The sequence below is a fragment of the Heptranchias perlo genome, chromosome 10, assembly GCF_035084215.1.
Source record: "Heptranchias perlo isolate sHepPer1 chromosome 10, sHepPer1.hap1, whole genome shotgun sequence".
Classification (NCBI taxonomy): Eukaryota; Metazoa; Chordata; class Chondrichthyes; order Hexanchiformes; family Hexanchidae; genus Heptranchias; species Heptranchias perlo.
This window is the reverse complement of record NC_090334.1, coordinates 51,320,300-51,339,138: the sequence shown is the minus strand read 5'-3', so window position 1 is coordinate 51,339,138 and position 18,839 is coordinate 51,320,300. Positions and strand designations below refer to the sequence as shown.

Genomic DNA, 18,839 nt, shown 5'->3' with positions numbered 1-18,839 from the left:
TCATTCAATTCTGGAACATTGCCCATTTATGCTCATAGCTCTTTCCCACTATTGCTGAAACTCTAATCCACTTTTTTGTCAAATGGAGGATTGATTTTTTTTTTGGACGGATCTAGTGACAAAGGCGGTGTCAATAGTGGTTTCTGCAGGCAACAAAGAGGTAACTGCACAGATGTCAGCTCAATGCACAGCGCTAACAATCTCATCTCCTGCACTCTAACCCCCAGAACGTGCGGTGTCAATAGCGACACGCAGGGGCGGCTGCGGGGTCGTCCTTGTGACGTCATCGTTGCTGCAGGCTGGCTGCGGGTGTCAATAGTGGTTTCGTCTCTTAGATCTCAAAGAACCACCGGATCAGGTAATTTTGCTAGGAATAGAGATTTCAGTTTCCTTTAAGTCAGAGATCTGTGATTGGATGCGACACATACGAAGCACATTATAAAGGTTACTCCAAAGCTCTAGAGCTCCCCAACCCTTTAAATGAGATACAAGAGTGAGTGGTCGGTTGATTTGAAATTATCCCTAAATTGCAGGATAAACACATAAATCTAGCATCGCAACGATAGTACCCAGTTAAAAGGGCACTGCATGTTTGCGTGAGTTCAGCAAACACAGAAATCTGCTGACTGGAAACATGCTTCGCCGGGGAAACGAGCCAGGGCGCATTCCATCCCGTGACCTCACAATGTTCTCTGCCTGGCGGGGCGCGGGGGCGCGGCGCGCGTGTTGAGGGGAGAGGGGGGGAGGCGCGGAGCCGCGCCGGGGGGCGCGCTCACAGTCGATAGATGAGGTGGGGTGACGTTAGAGCTGTCGGGCGGGGAACTGTGGGTAGGGAGGAGTCGCCATCTTTTGCCGTGAAGCCACGGGAGTTGGGGTAGCGCGAGGTGATTGGGCATCGTTCAGAAAAATCTGGAACATTCCGTTATACAGTTACATTTGGCACGAAAATATTAGCGACGGCCTACTATAATAATTATTAAAATCCCGGCTCCGAGTGACGTGACTTCTTGATCTATTCTTTCATTCTATGCTGTGCGAGGCGGTGGTAGAGCGGCTGATTTTATTTTAAAAACCGGCTCGGGGCTCGAGCCTGGCCCGTCAATAAGAAAAAGGCGTCGCTCCCTGTGGAAGCGAAACCCGCATCCCCCTCACCTCCCCCGGCCTGACAGGAAACGCTGCCGACTGCATATACTCCCACTGAGGTCGGACCGTGAATTTCAAACAAACGGTAACTGGTTTACAGTTTGACGGACGGTGATGAGGGTGTGGGATGTTGAGTTCTGTCAGCGAAGGCATTAGTGTGACCGACGCGCTGTCGATCTGATTGGTGTCTAGATTGTGGTGATAACTAATCTCTGCGATATGCAGGATCGGTGTTTAAAGTGTACGCGGAGTGTTTGCGGTCTTTGTTTTTTTATATATACCGTTCAGTGATTTAATGAGTAACATGCACAGCTGCAATTTCACTTTCAGACTAGGACAGTGTTGAGGCTGTGTTTCTGGAGCCGTCTCTGAGTGTTTCGTTATTTGACAAACCAGTGAAAATTATATTTATTTATGCTTTGATTTTTCATCCTGAGTTAATTGACGTTGGTAGTTCTTTGTTTTAAATGGCAGGATAGAGCTTGTCACTTCATATTTTGCGGTCGGGCGCGGGGGAGGGGGGCTTGGTGGTGTGGTGGTGTTGTAACCGTGACTCATTTCCTTGTAAAATTAGAACATTTCAGTTTTTATACCGACCAGTGAAATTTGTTTTACAGAGTTGCAGCTCTTTACATCATGTTTAACAAATGTTAATTTGTTTAAAACTGTTTAACATGTTCTCTACATAGCTCATAGAAGCTTTGGTTTGAAAAATCATTCTGATCAGTTCTTGGTCAATCCAATTCAGTTGCGGTGGGGCAGAATAGAATGTAAGGGAAAGATACAGTATTGGAAAACTTGACAAGGCAGTTTCAAATTTGTCTGTCGGATATTTGTTTATGAAGGCTGAGAGCATCGAATTAAGTCTTTATCTGCCATAAAGGTAAAGTATGTTGTCAATATGTGTAGATCAGAAAAAAAGTTACCCATCAGAGTTTACAGTAAATAATTGAGATACACGAATTGATCATTTTAAGTCTTCAAATCTGAGTAGTAAGTCATACAGAATATTGATGAAAGTAATTTAGACAAGGGAACATGATTAGGTTATTATTGATGGAAGCCTGCAGTTATACCTTTTTTAAAAAAACAGTTACTATTAACTAAAGTATGTGTTTTCTGTGTTGATAGCAAATTAATGCTCTTTTCAAATGTCAATAATACAGTATTCCAAATGTATGAATCAGAAACTACTGTAAATTGAAACTATTGTTTGACTATGCATAAACCCCCAACTTAATAGCATCTGTGCTGTCCCAGTATATTTTTGCAACTAATTATCTTTTGGGATCTCTGTATGGAATTGACACGGTGTGGATGCTGGGGCAGAATTAATGTCAGTTTTTTACTCCTACATGTTGGTCTCTACCAAATCACATCACTACCAAAGCCACATTGGAACTTTACAAAAGTTAACTAGTATAGCTAAATGGAAACAGTAGAAAAAGTGGTTCAACGAATTCCTGCGAAGGGAGCGAACTATAACAGGTTTATTAACCTCATTAAAGTGGTTGCGATAAAGGACATCCCTCGTGGGTACAGGAAAGCCTACACTCCCCGCTGATCAGCCGACAATGAGACCATTCTAGAGGAATACAGGAGAACAGGTAACCCTGCTGTTGCAACCGCACTCTTGGAATCACTAAATTTTTCTAAACGAGAGCGATGGGTAATCACAATGCAGACCCTAGATTTCACCCACTTGAGCAGGGAAGCCTGGAGACTTCTTGGTGGTGCTAACCCATCCCAAAGTAGAGCCCTGCATGTCACAGCTTACGCCATTGCCCCTGAATTCCACGGTCCATGTAGATCACCATCAAAAAAGGAAAGTTTTTTTTAAAAAGAGCTGCCTTGCTCCCTTTCTGACTGCCCACGAATATCGCATTTATCAAGACCATTCACCGGAGAAAAAGTGCACAAGGGGCTGGCACTTACCAAATCTAGCAAAATTGGAGGTTCAGATGGTGTCTTCCCAGGCTGATGTGCGTCTTTACCAATGTGCATGCCTCTGGCCAGATGCCAAGTTACGACAACATATGATGGTCATCGCCATCCTGAAACCGGGAAAACCAGCTGCTGATCCGAAAAACTACCAGCTGCTATCGTTGCTGTGCGTTACGTACAAGCTTCTGTAAAGGATGTTACTCCAAAGGCTGATGCCACTCTTTGAGGATTGCATCCCTAAGGAGCAATGTAGATTTAGACCTTGATGGAACATGTGACCAGGTAATTGCACTCACAATGCACGTCAAAGCTGGTTATCAGTGGTGCCTTTTGTGCACTTCTTCCTATTCTCCTTAGATATGGGGACAGTGCTGGAGGATTGCAAACATGTACACCTCTGTTCAAAAAAGGGGAGAGGGATAAACCTGGTAATTACAGGCCAGTCAGCCTAACGGTGGTGGGGAAACTTTGAGATAATCTGGTACAAAATAAATTGGCACTTGGAAAAATATGGGCTAATAAATGTAAATCAGCACGGATTTGTTAAAGGAAAATCGAGTTTGACTAACTTGTTGAAGTTCTTTGATGTAACGGAGAGGATTGATGAGGGTAGTGCGGTTGATGATGTGTATATGGATTTTCAAAAGGCATTTGATAAAGTACTGCATAATAGACTTGTTAGCAAAATTAAAGCCCATGGGATTAAAGGGACAGTGACAGCGTGGATACAAAATTGGCTAGGGGACAGAAAGCAAAGAGTAGTGGTGAACAGTTGTTTTTTAGACTGGAGGAAAATATTTAGTGGTGTTCCCCAGGGGTCACTATTAGGACCACTGCTCTTTTTGATATATATTAATGACCTGGACTTGGGTATAGAGAGTATAATTTCAAAGTTTGCAGATGACATGAAACTCAGAAATGTAGTAAACAATGTGGAGGATAGTAACAAACTTCAGGAGGATGTAGACAGACTGGTGAAATGGACAAACACATGGTAGATGAAATTTAACGCAGAGAAATGTGAAGTGATGCATTTTGGTAGGAAGAATGAGGAGAGGCAATATAAACTAAATGGTACAATTTTAAAGGGGGTGCACATACACAAATCTTTGAAGGTGGCAGGACAAGTTGAGAAGAGTGTTAAAAAAGCATTTGGAATCCTGGGCTTTATTAATAGAGGCATGGATTACAAAAGCAAGGAAGTTATGCTAAACCTTCATAAAACACTGGTTAGGCCTCAGTCGGAGTGTTGTGTTCAATTCTGGGCACCACACTTTAGGAAGGATATCAAGGTCTTAGAAAGGGTGCAGAAGAGATTTACTAGAATGGTGCTAGGGATGAGGGACTTCAGTTATGTGGAGAGATGGAGAACAACCCCAGCTTCTCCCTTTGGAACAGAGAAGGTTAAGGGGAGATTTTGATAGAGGTGTTCAAAATCATGAACGGTTTTGACAGAGTAAATAAGGAGAAACAGTTTCCAGTAGCAGAAGGGTCAGTAACCAGAGGACGCAGATTTAAGGTGATCGGCAAAAGAGCCAAAGGCGACATGAGGAAACGTTATTTTACGCAGCGAGTTGTACTGATCTGGAATGCACAGCCTGAAAGGGTGGTGGAAGCAGATTCAATAGTAACTTTCAAAAGGGAATTGGATAAATACTTGGGAAAAAATTTACAGAGCTATGGGGGAAAGAGCAGGGGAATGGGACTAATTGGATACGATGGGCCGAATGGCCTCCTCCTGTGCTGTTCATACTATGATGCTTGATGTTGTGGGGAGCAGCAATAAGTAACTGCACTCGTAGCATCCATTAAAAATCCATATTCTTAGCAGTTTCTTTGTAGGTATTTATATTTTATCCTCTTTAAATTTTTTCTATCTGAAAATTGTGAAGTGGTGTCTGACCTTTACTCGGCAACATGGAGATCAGAGGCACTGACTTTATTTCTGAGAAATCACAAGAGCCAACATTCAGTATTTTCAAATTTAAGAAGTACTTTTTTTGATTTATTTCCCTCTTCATTTCTGGAAAAAAAATTGTGGCTGCTGGAATGGATTGAAATAGCTGGCTGAGGGAAGAGTCAATTGGAAATTAAAAACAATGAGTATTTAATACTAGGTGTGCAATATTACATAAAAATCTTTACTTTCTAATATATGAACCATCAAGTTATAGAGAGATAGATTTCAGAAAATGGAGAATAAAGTAGTGCGCATATACATATTTATGTCCACTTAGCACATACGCAAGTTATAGTTTTGACCAGCCATGATCGAACTAAACACAAATTTTGAATTGCAATTTTTACTGGTGACAGTAGCATTTAGCGCATATATATGGTACAATTTTTCATTAATCTTAACATATTACATTTGGCCTTAACCTGTAAAAGAACAAAACTGCTAAAGAGCCCTGCAGTGTGTTCAAAATGTTTTGTGTCCAATAATTACAAATTCATATTGTATACCTAAACAGGAATTGTGCAAGATGCAGAATTTAACCCTGTGTACATTTTTCACATTTCTTGCATACAGTTTGTTTAATTATTTTATAAGTGCAAATTGCAGTAATTGACTCAAAGTCCTGTTGATCAAAACTGGATGCCATTAGGGTATGCAGTCCTGGAGTAGTGTGTCTGTCTCTAGCAAAGATTTTCCAAATGAGTCATAATGTGACTCAGCCACTGCCTGTTGCTAGGTAGTAAAATTATTCTGATTTAGTTGCAATGGATTCTGAAAGGAAACATTACAAGGAATTGTAACATCTTTTAGTCCTTTGTGAGGGTAGTTGTCCCTGGAGAAGTCAGAGCAAAATTTGACACACAAAAATCTATAGGTTTTTGTGCAGTTTATGTTTTCCCGTTATGGTCCTACTTCTCACATAATACATAACAATTGAGTGCTAAAACCTTGAGGCTGATATCAATTCTTACGGGTTTTGAAAACTGAAAATTAAATTTATGTTCCTGTTCTGACCTACTTTTGCTTCCCTCAGTCTTGTTTTTCAAGCATCATTGTTGTGTACTAGTGACGTTTCTATGCGCATCATTATACTGTCAATTTGAGACCAGTGTCAGCTGAAAGTAATAAATGTCTGGCAAAATCAAGTTATGGTGGTGGTCCCCATGTTGTTCTCTGGCCAAGGAAATGGAACTCTGGATTGAACAATGGATCTCTGCTACATTTGAAAATTTTCAAAATTAAGTATAAAGTCTTCCAATCTAGTCTGACTGCGAGCCTGAGGACTTTCTAAAGTTTCTTTACACCAGCTGTAGTATAACTACAACTCCATGTAAAGTCAAAGCAATATGACATTACCTCTTGCCTCGTTATGCGTCAGTGACTTCATGGCCAAAATACTATGTAGTAGAAATGTGAAGCCAGAACCGATTTGCAGATTGTGTAGTATAACTGGGCTCTAAATGAGGAAGCTCTGATTTTACTCTGACATTTAGTCCATTGCATTGACCTTAATCTCATGTCATTCCAGTCGTATATTAGCATTCTTTATGTAAAATAAAAATCTGTAGTTTTGAAGTATAAAATATTCTGAACTGTATTTGTGTTCTATTCTTTGTATTTTGACTTTTATAATTCTGTTTGATAACTAAAATTGACTTTCAGCTAATTATTCAAAGCCACCTGGTGCACCACCTTTCTGCATTTAGTTCTGTCCCTAATCTAAGTGTTCGTAAAGAGCTACAATGTTAATGCATTGTACTTTAAATGTATTCATCTCGTTAGTTCATCCTCTTCCACAAAATCAACTGGAGATTTTTAAAATTATTAAATCCATTTAATTAAACAAAAATGCAGTTATAACCAGCCAAATTGGAGAAGTTTTGCAAATTAGTATAGGTAATAGTCCTCTAAGAACCAGTGTTACACTGACAAAAGAATATTTGTTTTGAAACAGCCAAACTCTGTGCGCCACTCCATCAGTATTGAGCTATTGTATGTTGACAATGGGTAGGGCACAACAGAACATAGGGCTAAATTAAGATACCCACGTAGAGTAAGCTTAATGAGTATCCTCTCGCACAATTCTCAGTGGACTTCATCCCTACTGAAAAGAAAACATCCTCTCAATTGTGTCAAGGACATTGCATGTGGTGCAGTCTTTTGATACAAGGCACACACATTTGCTTATTCCTGACAGAACAGGATAACTCCTGACCAGCACATACAGGCTTGCTGATTGTAAATAATACCAAAATCAGCTGCTGTATTTTTTGCAAGCACCTTAGAGCTAACCAAAAGAAAAGGGCTCGGATTCTTTGGAACTTGCTATTCACTTATCCCCAAGATGTCCATTTGCAGATCTTCTAGTAATGTGAACAGAGAGAAGCTAAGTGGTCAAGGGTACCTTTCTGTAGCAAGTATACATAGTTTGCTTCATAGTTGTCGTGTGGAGCTCTTCATAAATATGCACCAGTTTATTGTGTTGTACTTACACTGAATTGTGGGTTTCATCCAACATGTCCTCAAAAAGTAGATTAATATTGAGATCTGTGACCATGTAAAAGTTTAAAGAGCCATGACCACAAATAACCATTTATTTTAGATACAGATCTCTTCTAAACTACCTTAATATCTAAAAATACTTATCAAAGTATCTTGTTCAATATCCAAAAGCATACCACTTCACACATACTATGTGTAATCTACAAATACACATTTTTTTCAGGGAGTTGAAACTTGTGCTGTATTTCAGCAAAAATACGCTGGGTACCTTCAATTGTGTGGCTATCTCCCTCTGACTCATCAACATAAAAGGGTTTACCCATAAACAATGAATGAGAATTCACCCGTGGAGACACCAGACACAGTCTAAAGGTACGTCTGTGTTCGAGCTCAGTGCAGTTTGGATTCTGGGAGGGCATACCAAAACAACCTGTCATTCTTCCATTTTGATATTAAATGCCACTATCTGCCTTCTGTTGGCCAGTTGGAGGTTAATTAGTGCATCTCTTGCACAGGTGATGCAAAACAAAACCCTTTGAAGGCTTCTGATTACCAATTTTTGACAGAGAAGGACTCCACAAGCCCAAGAAACATAGATATTGACAACATCAGATCTTTTATAAACAAAAGAATATCATTCATGCAGTTTGATGTTGCACTTGTTGGGGCTTATTGTCATAGTCCTTGATGTTCTGGCAAGCTGGGATGGCTTCCATTAGCTGTTTCGTAGATGTCACATCATGGTGTAGTGTCTGTGCAATCTTTCATTCTTGTTGAATTTGTCTTCATGCCAGACTACTTTTTGCTGTCATCACACCTCAATGTACTCTGTGTGAAGTTTACCATAATCTGCATAGATGTATCATTGATAAGGTTATCCAGTGTTACTTATCAGCATGTGGCCTTCTGTTTGCTCCTATTGTTGCTTCAGATTCACATAGCACAATGTTGGTACAGTATTCCCAGGTACTTTCTTACTTGCTGCAAGTTTAGTTAAGACTCATCAGGTTATAAAGATTGAAGTAAAATGCAAATTGTGCCATGGGACTGGAGAGTAGCCAGTGTTGTTTAAGAAGAGAGAAGGATAAACTGGGGTTCAAATATATGATTCTCTGAATTTGAGTTTAAAAAAACTCTTCTCGGGATGTGGGTATCGTTGGCAAATCCGGCATCTATTGCCCATCCCTAATTATCCTGAAGTAGCAGTTTGACACAACTGTATGGCTTGCTAGGCAAGTTCAGAGGGCAGTTGAGAATGAACCACATTGGTATGAGACTAGAGTCACGTATAGGCCAAACTAGGTAAGGATGGCAGGTTTCCTTCCCTAAAGGCCATTAGTAAACCAATTGGGATTTTACAACAATTCGACAGCTTTATGCTCACTTTTCATCGACCACTATGTATGCAGGTGTAACCATCCTGGCTCTATTGATCAAGTTGATTTCTGATCCAGGGACCGAGGAGTGGACCACAGGCACAGAGATTAAGAGTAGGGAGACAGGGACCTGATACCAGGAAGGAAGGTTGAGGGTAATTACAGCATGTGGGAGCTGGCATGTGTCTTATGGCCCAGGAGCTGGGTCCAGAATCAGTCTGGCAGCAGAGCAGATGGGCCTGTTCTTTTTGTTTTCTTAAAATCCTTCACAAATTTCAGTGCAGGTAGAGTACATGATTCAGTACAGCCTGGGAACTACAGACCGGTGAGCCTGACATCTGTAGTGGGTAAGTTGTTAGAGGGTATTCTGAGGGATAGGATCTACAGGCATTTGGAGAGGCAGGGACTAATTAGGAACAGTCAGCATGGTTTTGTGAGAGGAAAATCATGTCTCACGAATTTGATTGAGTTTTTTGAAGGGGTAACCAAGAAGATAGATGAGGGCTGTGCAGTAGACGTGGTCTACATGGACTTCAGCAAAGCCTTTGACAAGGTACCGCATGGTAGGTTGTTACATATGGTTAAATCTCATGGAATCCAAGGTGAGGTAGCCAATTGGATACAAAATTGGCTTGACGACAGAAGACAGAGGGTGGTTGTAGAGGGTTGTTTTTCAAACTGGATGCCTGTGTCCAGCGGTGTGCCTCAGGGATCGGTGCTGGGTCCGCTGTTATTTGTTATTTATATTAATGATTTGGATGAGAATTTAGGAGGCATGGTTAGTAAGTTTGCAGATGACACCAGGATTGGTGGCATTGTGGACAGTGAAGAAGGTTATCTAGGATTGCAACGGGATCTTGATAAATTGGGCCAATGGGCTGATGAATGGCAGATGGAGTTTAATTTAGATAAATGTGAGGTGATGCATTTTGGTAGATCGAATCGGGCCAGGACCTACTCCGTTAATGGTAGGGCGTTGGGGAGAGTTATAGAACAAAGAGATCTAGGAGTACAGGTTCATAGCTCCTTGAAAGTGGAGTCACAGGTGGATAGGGTGGTGAAGAAGGCATTCAGCATGCTTGGTTTCATTGGTCAGAACATTGAATGCAGGAGTTGGGATGTCTTGTTGAAGTTGTACAGGGCATTGGTGAGGCCACACTTGGAATACTGTGTACAGTTCTGGTCACCCTATTATAGAAAGGATATTATTAAACTAGAAAGAGTGCAGAAAAGATTTACTAGGATGTTACCGGGACTTGATGGTTTGACTTATAGGGAGAGGTTAGACAGACTGGGACTTTTTTCCCTGGAGAGTAGGAGGTTAAGGGGTGATCTTATAGAAGTCTATAAAATAATGAGGGGCATAGATAAGGTAGATAGTCAAAATCTTTTCCCAAAGGTAGGGGAGTCTATAACGAGGGGGCATAGATTTAAGGTGAGAGGGGAGAGATACAAAAGGGTCCAGAGGGGCAATTTTTTCACTCAAAGGGTGGTGAGTGTCTGGAACGAGCTGCCAGAGGCAGTAGTAGAGGCGGGTACAATTTTGTCTTTTAAAAAGCATTTGGACAGTTACATGGGTAAGATGGGTATAGAGGGATATGGGCCAAGTGCAGGAAATTGGGACTAGCTTAGTGGTATAAACTGGGCGACATGGACATGTTGGGCCAAAGGGCCTGTTTCCATGTTGTAACTTCTATGATTCTATGAATAAGAGTGGGAAATTTTCCTTCTCTTTTTTTTATTCGTTCATGGGATGTGGGCGTCGCTGGTGAGGCCGGCATTTATTGCCTATCCCTAATTGCCCTTGAGAAGATGGTGGTGAGCCGCCTTCTTGAACCGCTGCAGTCCACGTGGTGAAGGTTCTCCCACAGTGCTGTTAGGAAGGGAGTTCCAGGATTTTGATCCAGCGACGATGAAGGAACGGCGATATATTTCCAAGTCAGGATGGTGTGTGACTTGGAGGGGAATGTGCAGGTGGTGCTGTTCCCATGTACCTGCTGCTCTTGTCCTTCTAGGTGGTAGAGGTCGCGGGTTTGGGAGGTGCTGTCGAAGAAGCCTTGGCGAGTTGCTGCAGTGCATCCTGTGGATGGTACACACTGCAGCCACTGTGCACCGGTGGTGAAGGGAGTGAATGTTTAGGGTGGTGGATGGGGTGCCAATCAAGCGGCTTGCTTTGTCCTGGATGGTGTCGAGCTTCTTGAGTGTTGTTGGAGCTGCACTCATCCAGGCAAGTGGAGAGCATTCCATCACACTCCTGACTTGTGCCTTGTAGATGGTGGAAAGGCTTTGGGGAGTCAGGAGGTGAGTCACTCGCCGCAGAATACCCAGCCTCTGACCTGCTCTTGTAGCCACAGTATTTATATGGCAGGTCCAGTTAAGTTTCTGGTCAATGGTGAACCCCAGCAAGTTGATGGTTGGGGTTTCGGAAATGGTAATGCCGTTGAATGTCAAGGGGAGGAGGTTAGACTCTCTCTTGTTGGTGACCCATCTGGTTCACTAATGTCCTTTAGGGAAGGAAACCTGCCGTCCTTACCCGGTCTGGCCTATATGTGACTCCAGACCCACAGCAATGTGGTTGATTCCTAATTGCCCTCTGAAATGGCCTAGCAAGCCACTCAGTTGTAAAATCTCGCTACGAAAAGTCATAAGAATAAAACCGGACGGACCACCCGGCACCGGACACGACAACGGCAAACCAAGCCCAGTCGACCCTGCAAGGTCCTCCTTACTAACATCTGGGGACTTGTGCCAAAATTAGGAGAGCTGTCCCACAGACTAGTCATGCAACAGCCTGACATAGCCATACTCACAGAATCATACCTTTCAGCCAACGTCCCAGACTCTTCCATCACCATCCCTGGGTATGTCCTGTCCCACCGGCAGGACAGACCCACCAGAGGTGGCAGTACAGTGATATACAATCAGGAGGGAGTGGCCCTGGGAGTCCTCAACATTGACTCTGGACCCCATGAAATCTCATGGCATCAGGTCAAACATGGGCAAGGAAACCTCCTGCTGATTACTACCTACCGTCCTCCCTCAGCTGATGAATCAGTCCTCCTCCATGTTGAGCACCACTTGGAGGAAGCACTGAGGGTAGCAAGGGCACAAAACATACTTTGGGTGGGGGACTTCAATGTCCATCACCAAGAGTGGCTCGGTAGCACCACTACTGACTGAGCTGGCCGAGTCCTGATGGACATAGCTGCCAGACTGGGCCTGCGGCAGGTGGTGAGCGAACCAACACGAGGGAAAAACTTACTTGACCTTGTCCTCACCAATCTACCTGTCGCAAATGCATCTGTCCATGACAGTATTGGTAGGAGTGACCACCGCACAGTCCTCGTGGAGATGAAGTCCCGCCTTCATACTGAGGACACCATCCAAAGTGTTGTGTGGCACGACCACCGTGCTAAATGGGATAGATTCAGAACAGATCTAGCAGCTCAAAACTGGGCATCCATGAGGCGCTGTGGGCCATCAGCAGCAGCAGAATTGTATTCCAGCACAATCTGTAACCTCATGGCCCGGCATATTCCTCACTCTACCATTACCAACAAGCCAGGGGATCAACCCTGGTTCAATGAGGAGTGTAGAAGAGCATGCCAGGAGCAGCACCAGGCGTACCTAAAAATGAGGTGCCAACCTGGTGAAGCTACAACTCAGGACTACATGCATGCTAAACAGCGGAAGCAACATGCTATAGACAGAGCGAAACGATTCCACAACCAATGGATCAGGTCAAAGCTCTGCAGTCCTGCCACATCCAGTCGTGAATGGTGATGGACAATTAAACAACTAACGGGAGGAGGAGGCTCTGCAAACATCCCCATCCTCAATGACGGCGGAGTCCAGCACGTGAGTGCAAAAGACAAGGCTGAAGCGTTTGCAAACATCTTCAGCCAGAAGTGCCGAGAGTTCCCGATATCCCCACCATCACGGAAGCCAGTCTTCGGCCAATTCGATTCACTCCACGTGATATCAAGAAACGGCTGAGTGCACTGGATACAGCAAAGGCTATGGGCCCCGACAACATCCCAGCTGTAGTGCTGAAGACTTGTGCTCCAGAACTAGCTGCGCCTCTAGCCAAGCTGTTCCAGTACAGCTACAACACTGGCATCTACCCAACAATGTGGAAAATTGCCCAGGTATGTCCTGTCCACAAACAGCAGGACAAATCTAATCCGGCCAATTACCGCCCCATCAGTCTACTCTCAATCATCAGCAAAGTGATGGAAAGTGTCGTCGACAGTGCTATTAAGCGGCACTTACTCACCAGTAACCTGCTCACCGATGCTCAGTTTGGGTTCCGCCAGGACCACTCGGCTCCAGACCTCATTACAGCCTTGATCCAAACATGGACAAAAGAGCTGAATTCCAGAGGTGAGGTGAGAGTGACTGCCCTTGACATCAAGGCAGCATTTGACCGAGTGTGGCACCAAGGAGCCCTAGTAAAATTGAAGTCAATGGGAATCAGGGGGAAAACTCTCCAGTGGCTGGAGTCATACCTAGCACAAAGGAAGATGGTAGTGGTTGTTGGAGGCCAATCATCTCAGCCCCAGGACATTGCTGCAGGAGTTCCTCAGGGCAGTGTCCTTGGCCCAACCATCTTCAGCTGCTTCATCAATGACCTTCCCTCCATCATAAGGTCAGAAATGGGGATGTTCGCTGATGACTGCACAGTGTTCAGTTCCATTCGCAACCCCTCAAATAATGAAGCAGTCCGAGCCCTCATGCAGCAAGACCTGGACAACATCCAGGCTTGGGCTGATAAATGGCAAGTAACATTCTCACCAGATAAGTGCCAGGCAATGACCATCTCCAACAAGAGAGAGTCTAACCACCTCCCCTTGACATTCAACGGCATTACCATCGCCGAATCCCCCACCATCAACATCCTGGGGGTCACCATTGACCAGAAACTTAACTGGACCAGCCATATAAATACTGTGGCTACGAGAGCAGGTCAGAGGCTGGGTATTCTGCGGCGAGTGACTCACCTCCTGACTCCCCAAAGCCTTTCCACCATCTACAAGGCACAAGTCAGGAGTGTGATGGAATGCTCTCCACTTGCTTGGATGAGTGCAGCTCCAACAACACTCAAGAAGCTCGACACCATCCAAGATAAAGCAGCCCGCTTGATTGGCACCCCATCCACCACCCTAAACATTCACTCCCTTCACCACCGGTGCACTGTGGCTGCAGTGTGTACCATCCACAGGATGCACTGCAGCAACTCGCCAAGGCTTCTTCGACAGGTCTTCCCAAACCCGCGACCTCTTCCATCTAGAAGGACAAGAGCAGCAGGCACATGGGAACAACAACACCTGCACGTTCCCCTCCAAGTCACACACCATCCCGACTTGGAAGTATATCGCCGTTCCTTCATTGTCGCTGGGTCAAAATCCTGGAATCCCTAACAGCACTGTGGGAGAACCGTCACCACATGGACTGCAGCGGTTCAAGAAGGTGGCTCACCACCACCTTCTCGAGGGCAATTAGGGATGGGCAATAAATGCTGGCCTCGCCAGCGACGCCCACATCCCGTGAACAAATTTTTAAAAAGATGGTCATTGTCTGGCGCGAATGTTACTTGCCACTTATGAGCCCAAGCTTTGACGTTGTCCAGGTCTTGCTGCATGCGGGCTCGGACTGCTTCATTATCTGAGGGGTTGCGAATGGAACTGAACACTGTGCAATCATCTGCGAACATCCCCATTTCTGACGTTACGATAAAGGGAAGGTCATTGATGAAGCAGCTGAAGATGGTTAGGCCTAGGACACTGCTTTGAGGAACTCCTGTTTAGCCTAACTTGATATTTGAACCCAAGACTCCGGTACATGGAGTTACATCGAAACTACAGCACAGAAACAGGCCATTCAGCCCAACTGGTCTATGCCAGCGATAATGGTCCAAGCGAGCCTCCTCCCTCCCTACTTCATCTAACCTTCTCAGCATGCCCTTCTATTCCTTTCTCCCTCATGCTTATCTAGCTTCCCCTTAAATGCATTTATGCTATATGGAATCATAGAAAGGTTGCAGCACAGAAGGAGGCCATTCGGCCCATCGAGTCTGCGCCGGCTCTATGCAAGAACTGGACACAGTACTCCAGTTGTGGCCGAACCATTGTTTTATAAAGGTTCATCATGACTTCCTTACTTTTTGTACTCTGCCACTATTTGTAAAACCCAGGATCCCATATGCTTTTTTAACCGCTTTCTCAACCTGCCCTGCCACCTTCAATGATTTGTGCACATATACCCCCAGATCTCTCTGTTCCTGTACCCCTTAAATACTCCATATGGTTGCATGTTCCACATTCTTACCATTCTTTTTTGGGTAAAGAAGTTTCTCCTCAATTCCCTATTGGATTTATTAGTGACTATTTTATACTTATGACCTCTAGTTTTGGACTCCCCTACAAGTGAAAACATTTTCTCTACGTCTACCCTATCAAGCCCTTTCATTATCTTAAAGACCTCTTGTCAAGTCACCCCTCAGCCTTCTGTCTTCTAGAGAAAAGAGCCCTACCCTGTTCAGCCTTTCCTGATAAGACCTCTCCGTTCTAGCATCATCCTTATGAATCTTTTTTGCACCCTCTCCAATGCCTCTGTCTCTTGTACAATATGGAGATCAGAGCTGTTGACGGTACTCCAAGTATGGTCTAACCAAGGTTCGATATAAGTTTAACATAACTTCTCTGCTTTTGAATTCTATCCCCCTAGAAATGAACCCCAGTGCTTAATTTGCCTTTTTTTATGGCCTTATTAACCTGCTTCGCTACTTTTAATGATTCGTGTATCTGTACCCTTAGAACCCTTTGCTTCTCTATCCCATTTAGACTCTTATTATCCAAGTATAATGTGACCTCCTTATTCTTCCTAACAAAATGCGCCACCTCACACTTATATTGAAATTCATTTGCCAATTACACATCCATTCTGCAAGTTTATTAATTTCCTCTTGCATTTTGACATTCTTTCTTTGTATTAACTACACCCCCCAATTTGGTGTCACTGCAAATTTTGAAATTGTATTCCAGATTCCCGAATCCAAATTGTTAATGTAAATTGTGAACAACAGTGGTCCCAGTGCCAATCCCTGTGGAATACCATTTCTCACCTTTTGCCAATCTGAGTAACTAACCTTAACCCCTACTCTCTCTTCTGTTTTGTAGCCAACTTGCTATCCATTCTGTTACCTGTCCTGACTTCACATGCTTTGACCTTAGTCATGAGTCTACAATGCAGTACCTTATCAAAGGCCTTTTAAAAATCCAAATATATTACATCTACTGTATTATCCTGTCTACTCTTTCTGTTACTTCAAAGAATTCAATAGTTTGGTAAAGCATGACTTTCTCTTCTGAAATCTGTGCTGACTATTCTTTATTATGTTTTTCTATTACATCTTTGAGTGACTACTCCTTAATCTTTCCTACCACCGACGTTAAGCTCAATGGTCGATAGTTCCCTCGACTTGTTTCATCTCCCTTTCTATATATAGGGATAACATTAGCTGTGTGACAGTCTTCTGGCACTATTCCCTTTTCTAATGAATTTTTATACATATATAATAGTGCCTCTGCTATCTCCTCCCTAACTTCTTTTAATATTCATGGATGCAATGCATCTGAACCAGGGGTTTTATCCTCTCAAAGTTTGATTAGTTTATCAATTATCTGCTCCTTTCTATCTTAAGTTTTTGTATTTTTTTGATCTCTTCTAATATCATGCCCACCTTGTTCGTCTCCCTGTTAATACTGAGGCAAAGTAACTATTCAATATATTTGCTGTTTCGCTGTCATTACCTGTGAGTTTATCTTATGCATCTCTTGATGGCCCTTTCCCTGTTCTGATTTTTTTCTTTTGTTATTTGTGTCTGTAGAATAGTTTACTATTGTTATATTCCTTAATAATTTAATTTTGTAGTTCTTTGCTTTCCTAATTTTTTTTTGACTTCTTTCCTAACCTCTTTGTATTCCCTTTTGTCATCCTCTCCTTAATTGTCTGTGTACTTAGAGTATGCCTTTTTCTTTTAGTTTCAATTTTACCCGTATCTCTTTATTCATCCATGGTGATTCATTATTGGCTAGTTTGTTCTTTTTAGAGGAATATATTTCTCCTGAATACTCTTGATCACCGTTTTAAATATTTTCCACTGCTGTTCTATCTGTCAATTTTTTTCCAGTTTGCCTTCCCTAGTACCATTCTCATCCCCTCAAAATTAGCTTTTTTCCCAATCTATTACTTTGGTCTTTGTCTTACTTATGTCTGTCTCAATCATTATTTTAAACCTTATTGCGTTATGATCGTTATTGCCTAGATGTTCCCCTCGCTTACTTCTCTTATCTGCTCTGGTTCATTTCCCATTACTAGATCCAGCAGTGATTCCTCTCTTGAGCTTCTTACACACTGGGTAAGAAAGGAGTCCTGTACATATTGCTTAAAAACTCCATTCCCTTTTCCCCTTTCCCAACCTCTTCCCAGTTTATTTGGGGGTAGTTGAAATTTCCCATGATTATTATTTGATGTTTTTACTCATTTCATAGATTTGTCTACATATTTCATACGAACATATGAATTAAGAACAGGAGTAGGCCATTCGGCCCCTCGAGCCTGCTCTGCCATTTGATAAGATCATGGCTGATCTGATTGTGACCTCAACCCTACTTTCCCTTCTACCTACTATAAACTTTGACTCCCTTGTTAATCAGTAATCTATCTAACTCAGCCTTAAAAATATTCAATGACCCTGACTCACAACCCTCCTGAGAGAAAGAATTTCTCATAATCTCCGTCTTAAATGCGAGAGCCCTTATTTTTAAACTGTGTCCCCTAGTTCTAGTCTCTCCCCTAAGGGGAAACATCCTCTCAGCATCTACCCCTTCTAGTTCCCTCAGGATCTCATATGTTTCAATAAGATCACCTCTCATTCATCTAAACTCCAGTGTATACAGGCCAAACTTGTCCAATCTTTCCTCATAAGATAACCTCCTCATCCCAGGAATCAGTCAAGTGAACCTTCTCTGAACTACCTCTAAAGCAATTATGCCCTTCCTTAAATAAGGAGACCAAAACTGTACACAGTATTCTAGATGTGGTCTCACCAATGCCCTGTAATCTGTAGCAAAACATCTCTACTTTTATATTACATTCCCCTTGCAATAAATGACAACATTTCATTTGCCTTCCTAATCACTTGCTGTACCTGCATACTAACTTTTTATGATTCATGGACTAGGACACCCAGATCCCTCTGTACCTCAGAGTTCTGCAATCTCTCTCCATTTAAATAATATACTGCTTTTCTATTCCTCCTGCCAAAATGGACAAGTTCACATTTTCCCACATTATACGCCATCTGCCAAATTTTTGCCCACTCACTTAACCTATCTATATCCCTTTGCAGACTCCTTATGTCCTATTCACAACGTACTTTCCTACCTACCTTTGTATCATCAGCAAATTTAGCAACCATACACTTGGTCCCTTCATCCAAGTCATTGATACAGATTGTAAATGGTTGAGGCTCCAGCACTGATCTCTGTGGCACTCCATTCGTTTCATCTTGCCAATCTGAAAATGACCCATTTATGCCTACTCTCTGTTTCCTGTTAGCTAACCAATCCTTTATCCATGCTAATATATTACCCCCTACACCATGAGCTCTTATTTTGTGTATAGCCTTTGATGTGGCACCTTCTGGAAATCCAAGTACACCACATCCACAGGATCCCCTTTATCCACGTTGCTTGTTACTTCCTCAAATAACTCTAATAAATTAGTCAAACATGATTTCCCTTTCACAAAGCCATGTTGACTGCCTGATTGCATTGAGATTTTCTAAGTGCCCTGCTATAACCTCCTTAATAATAGATTCTAGCATTTTCCTTATGACAGATGTTAAGTTA

General features: G+C 42.8%; 1 protein-coding gene across 6 annotated transcripts in view; it reads left to right on the top strand.

Moving 5' to 3' along the window:
* The first annotated feature begins 278 nt into the window (after positions 1-278).
* Positions 279-18,839, top strand: part of klc1a (kinesin light chain 1a) — a 106,519-nt gene continuing 87,958 nt past the window's right edge. The window contains exon 1 of one of the 6 annotated variants that reach the window (XR_010964214.1): positions 279-358. The gene's annotated coding sequence lies outside the window, so the exon portion shown is untranslated. Of the gene's footprint in view, positions 359-804; positions 1,229-18,839 lie in introns of those variants that run through there. The other 5 variants (XR_010964215.1, XR_010964213.1, XM_067991732.1 and 2 more) reach the window with 5 other exon arrangements.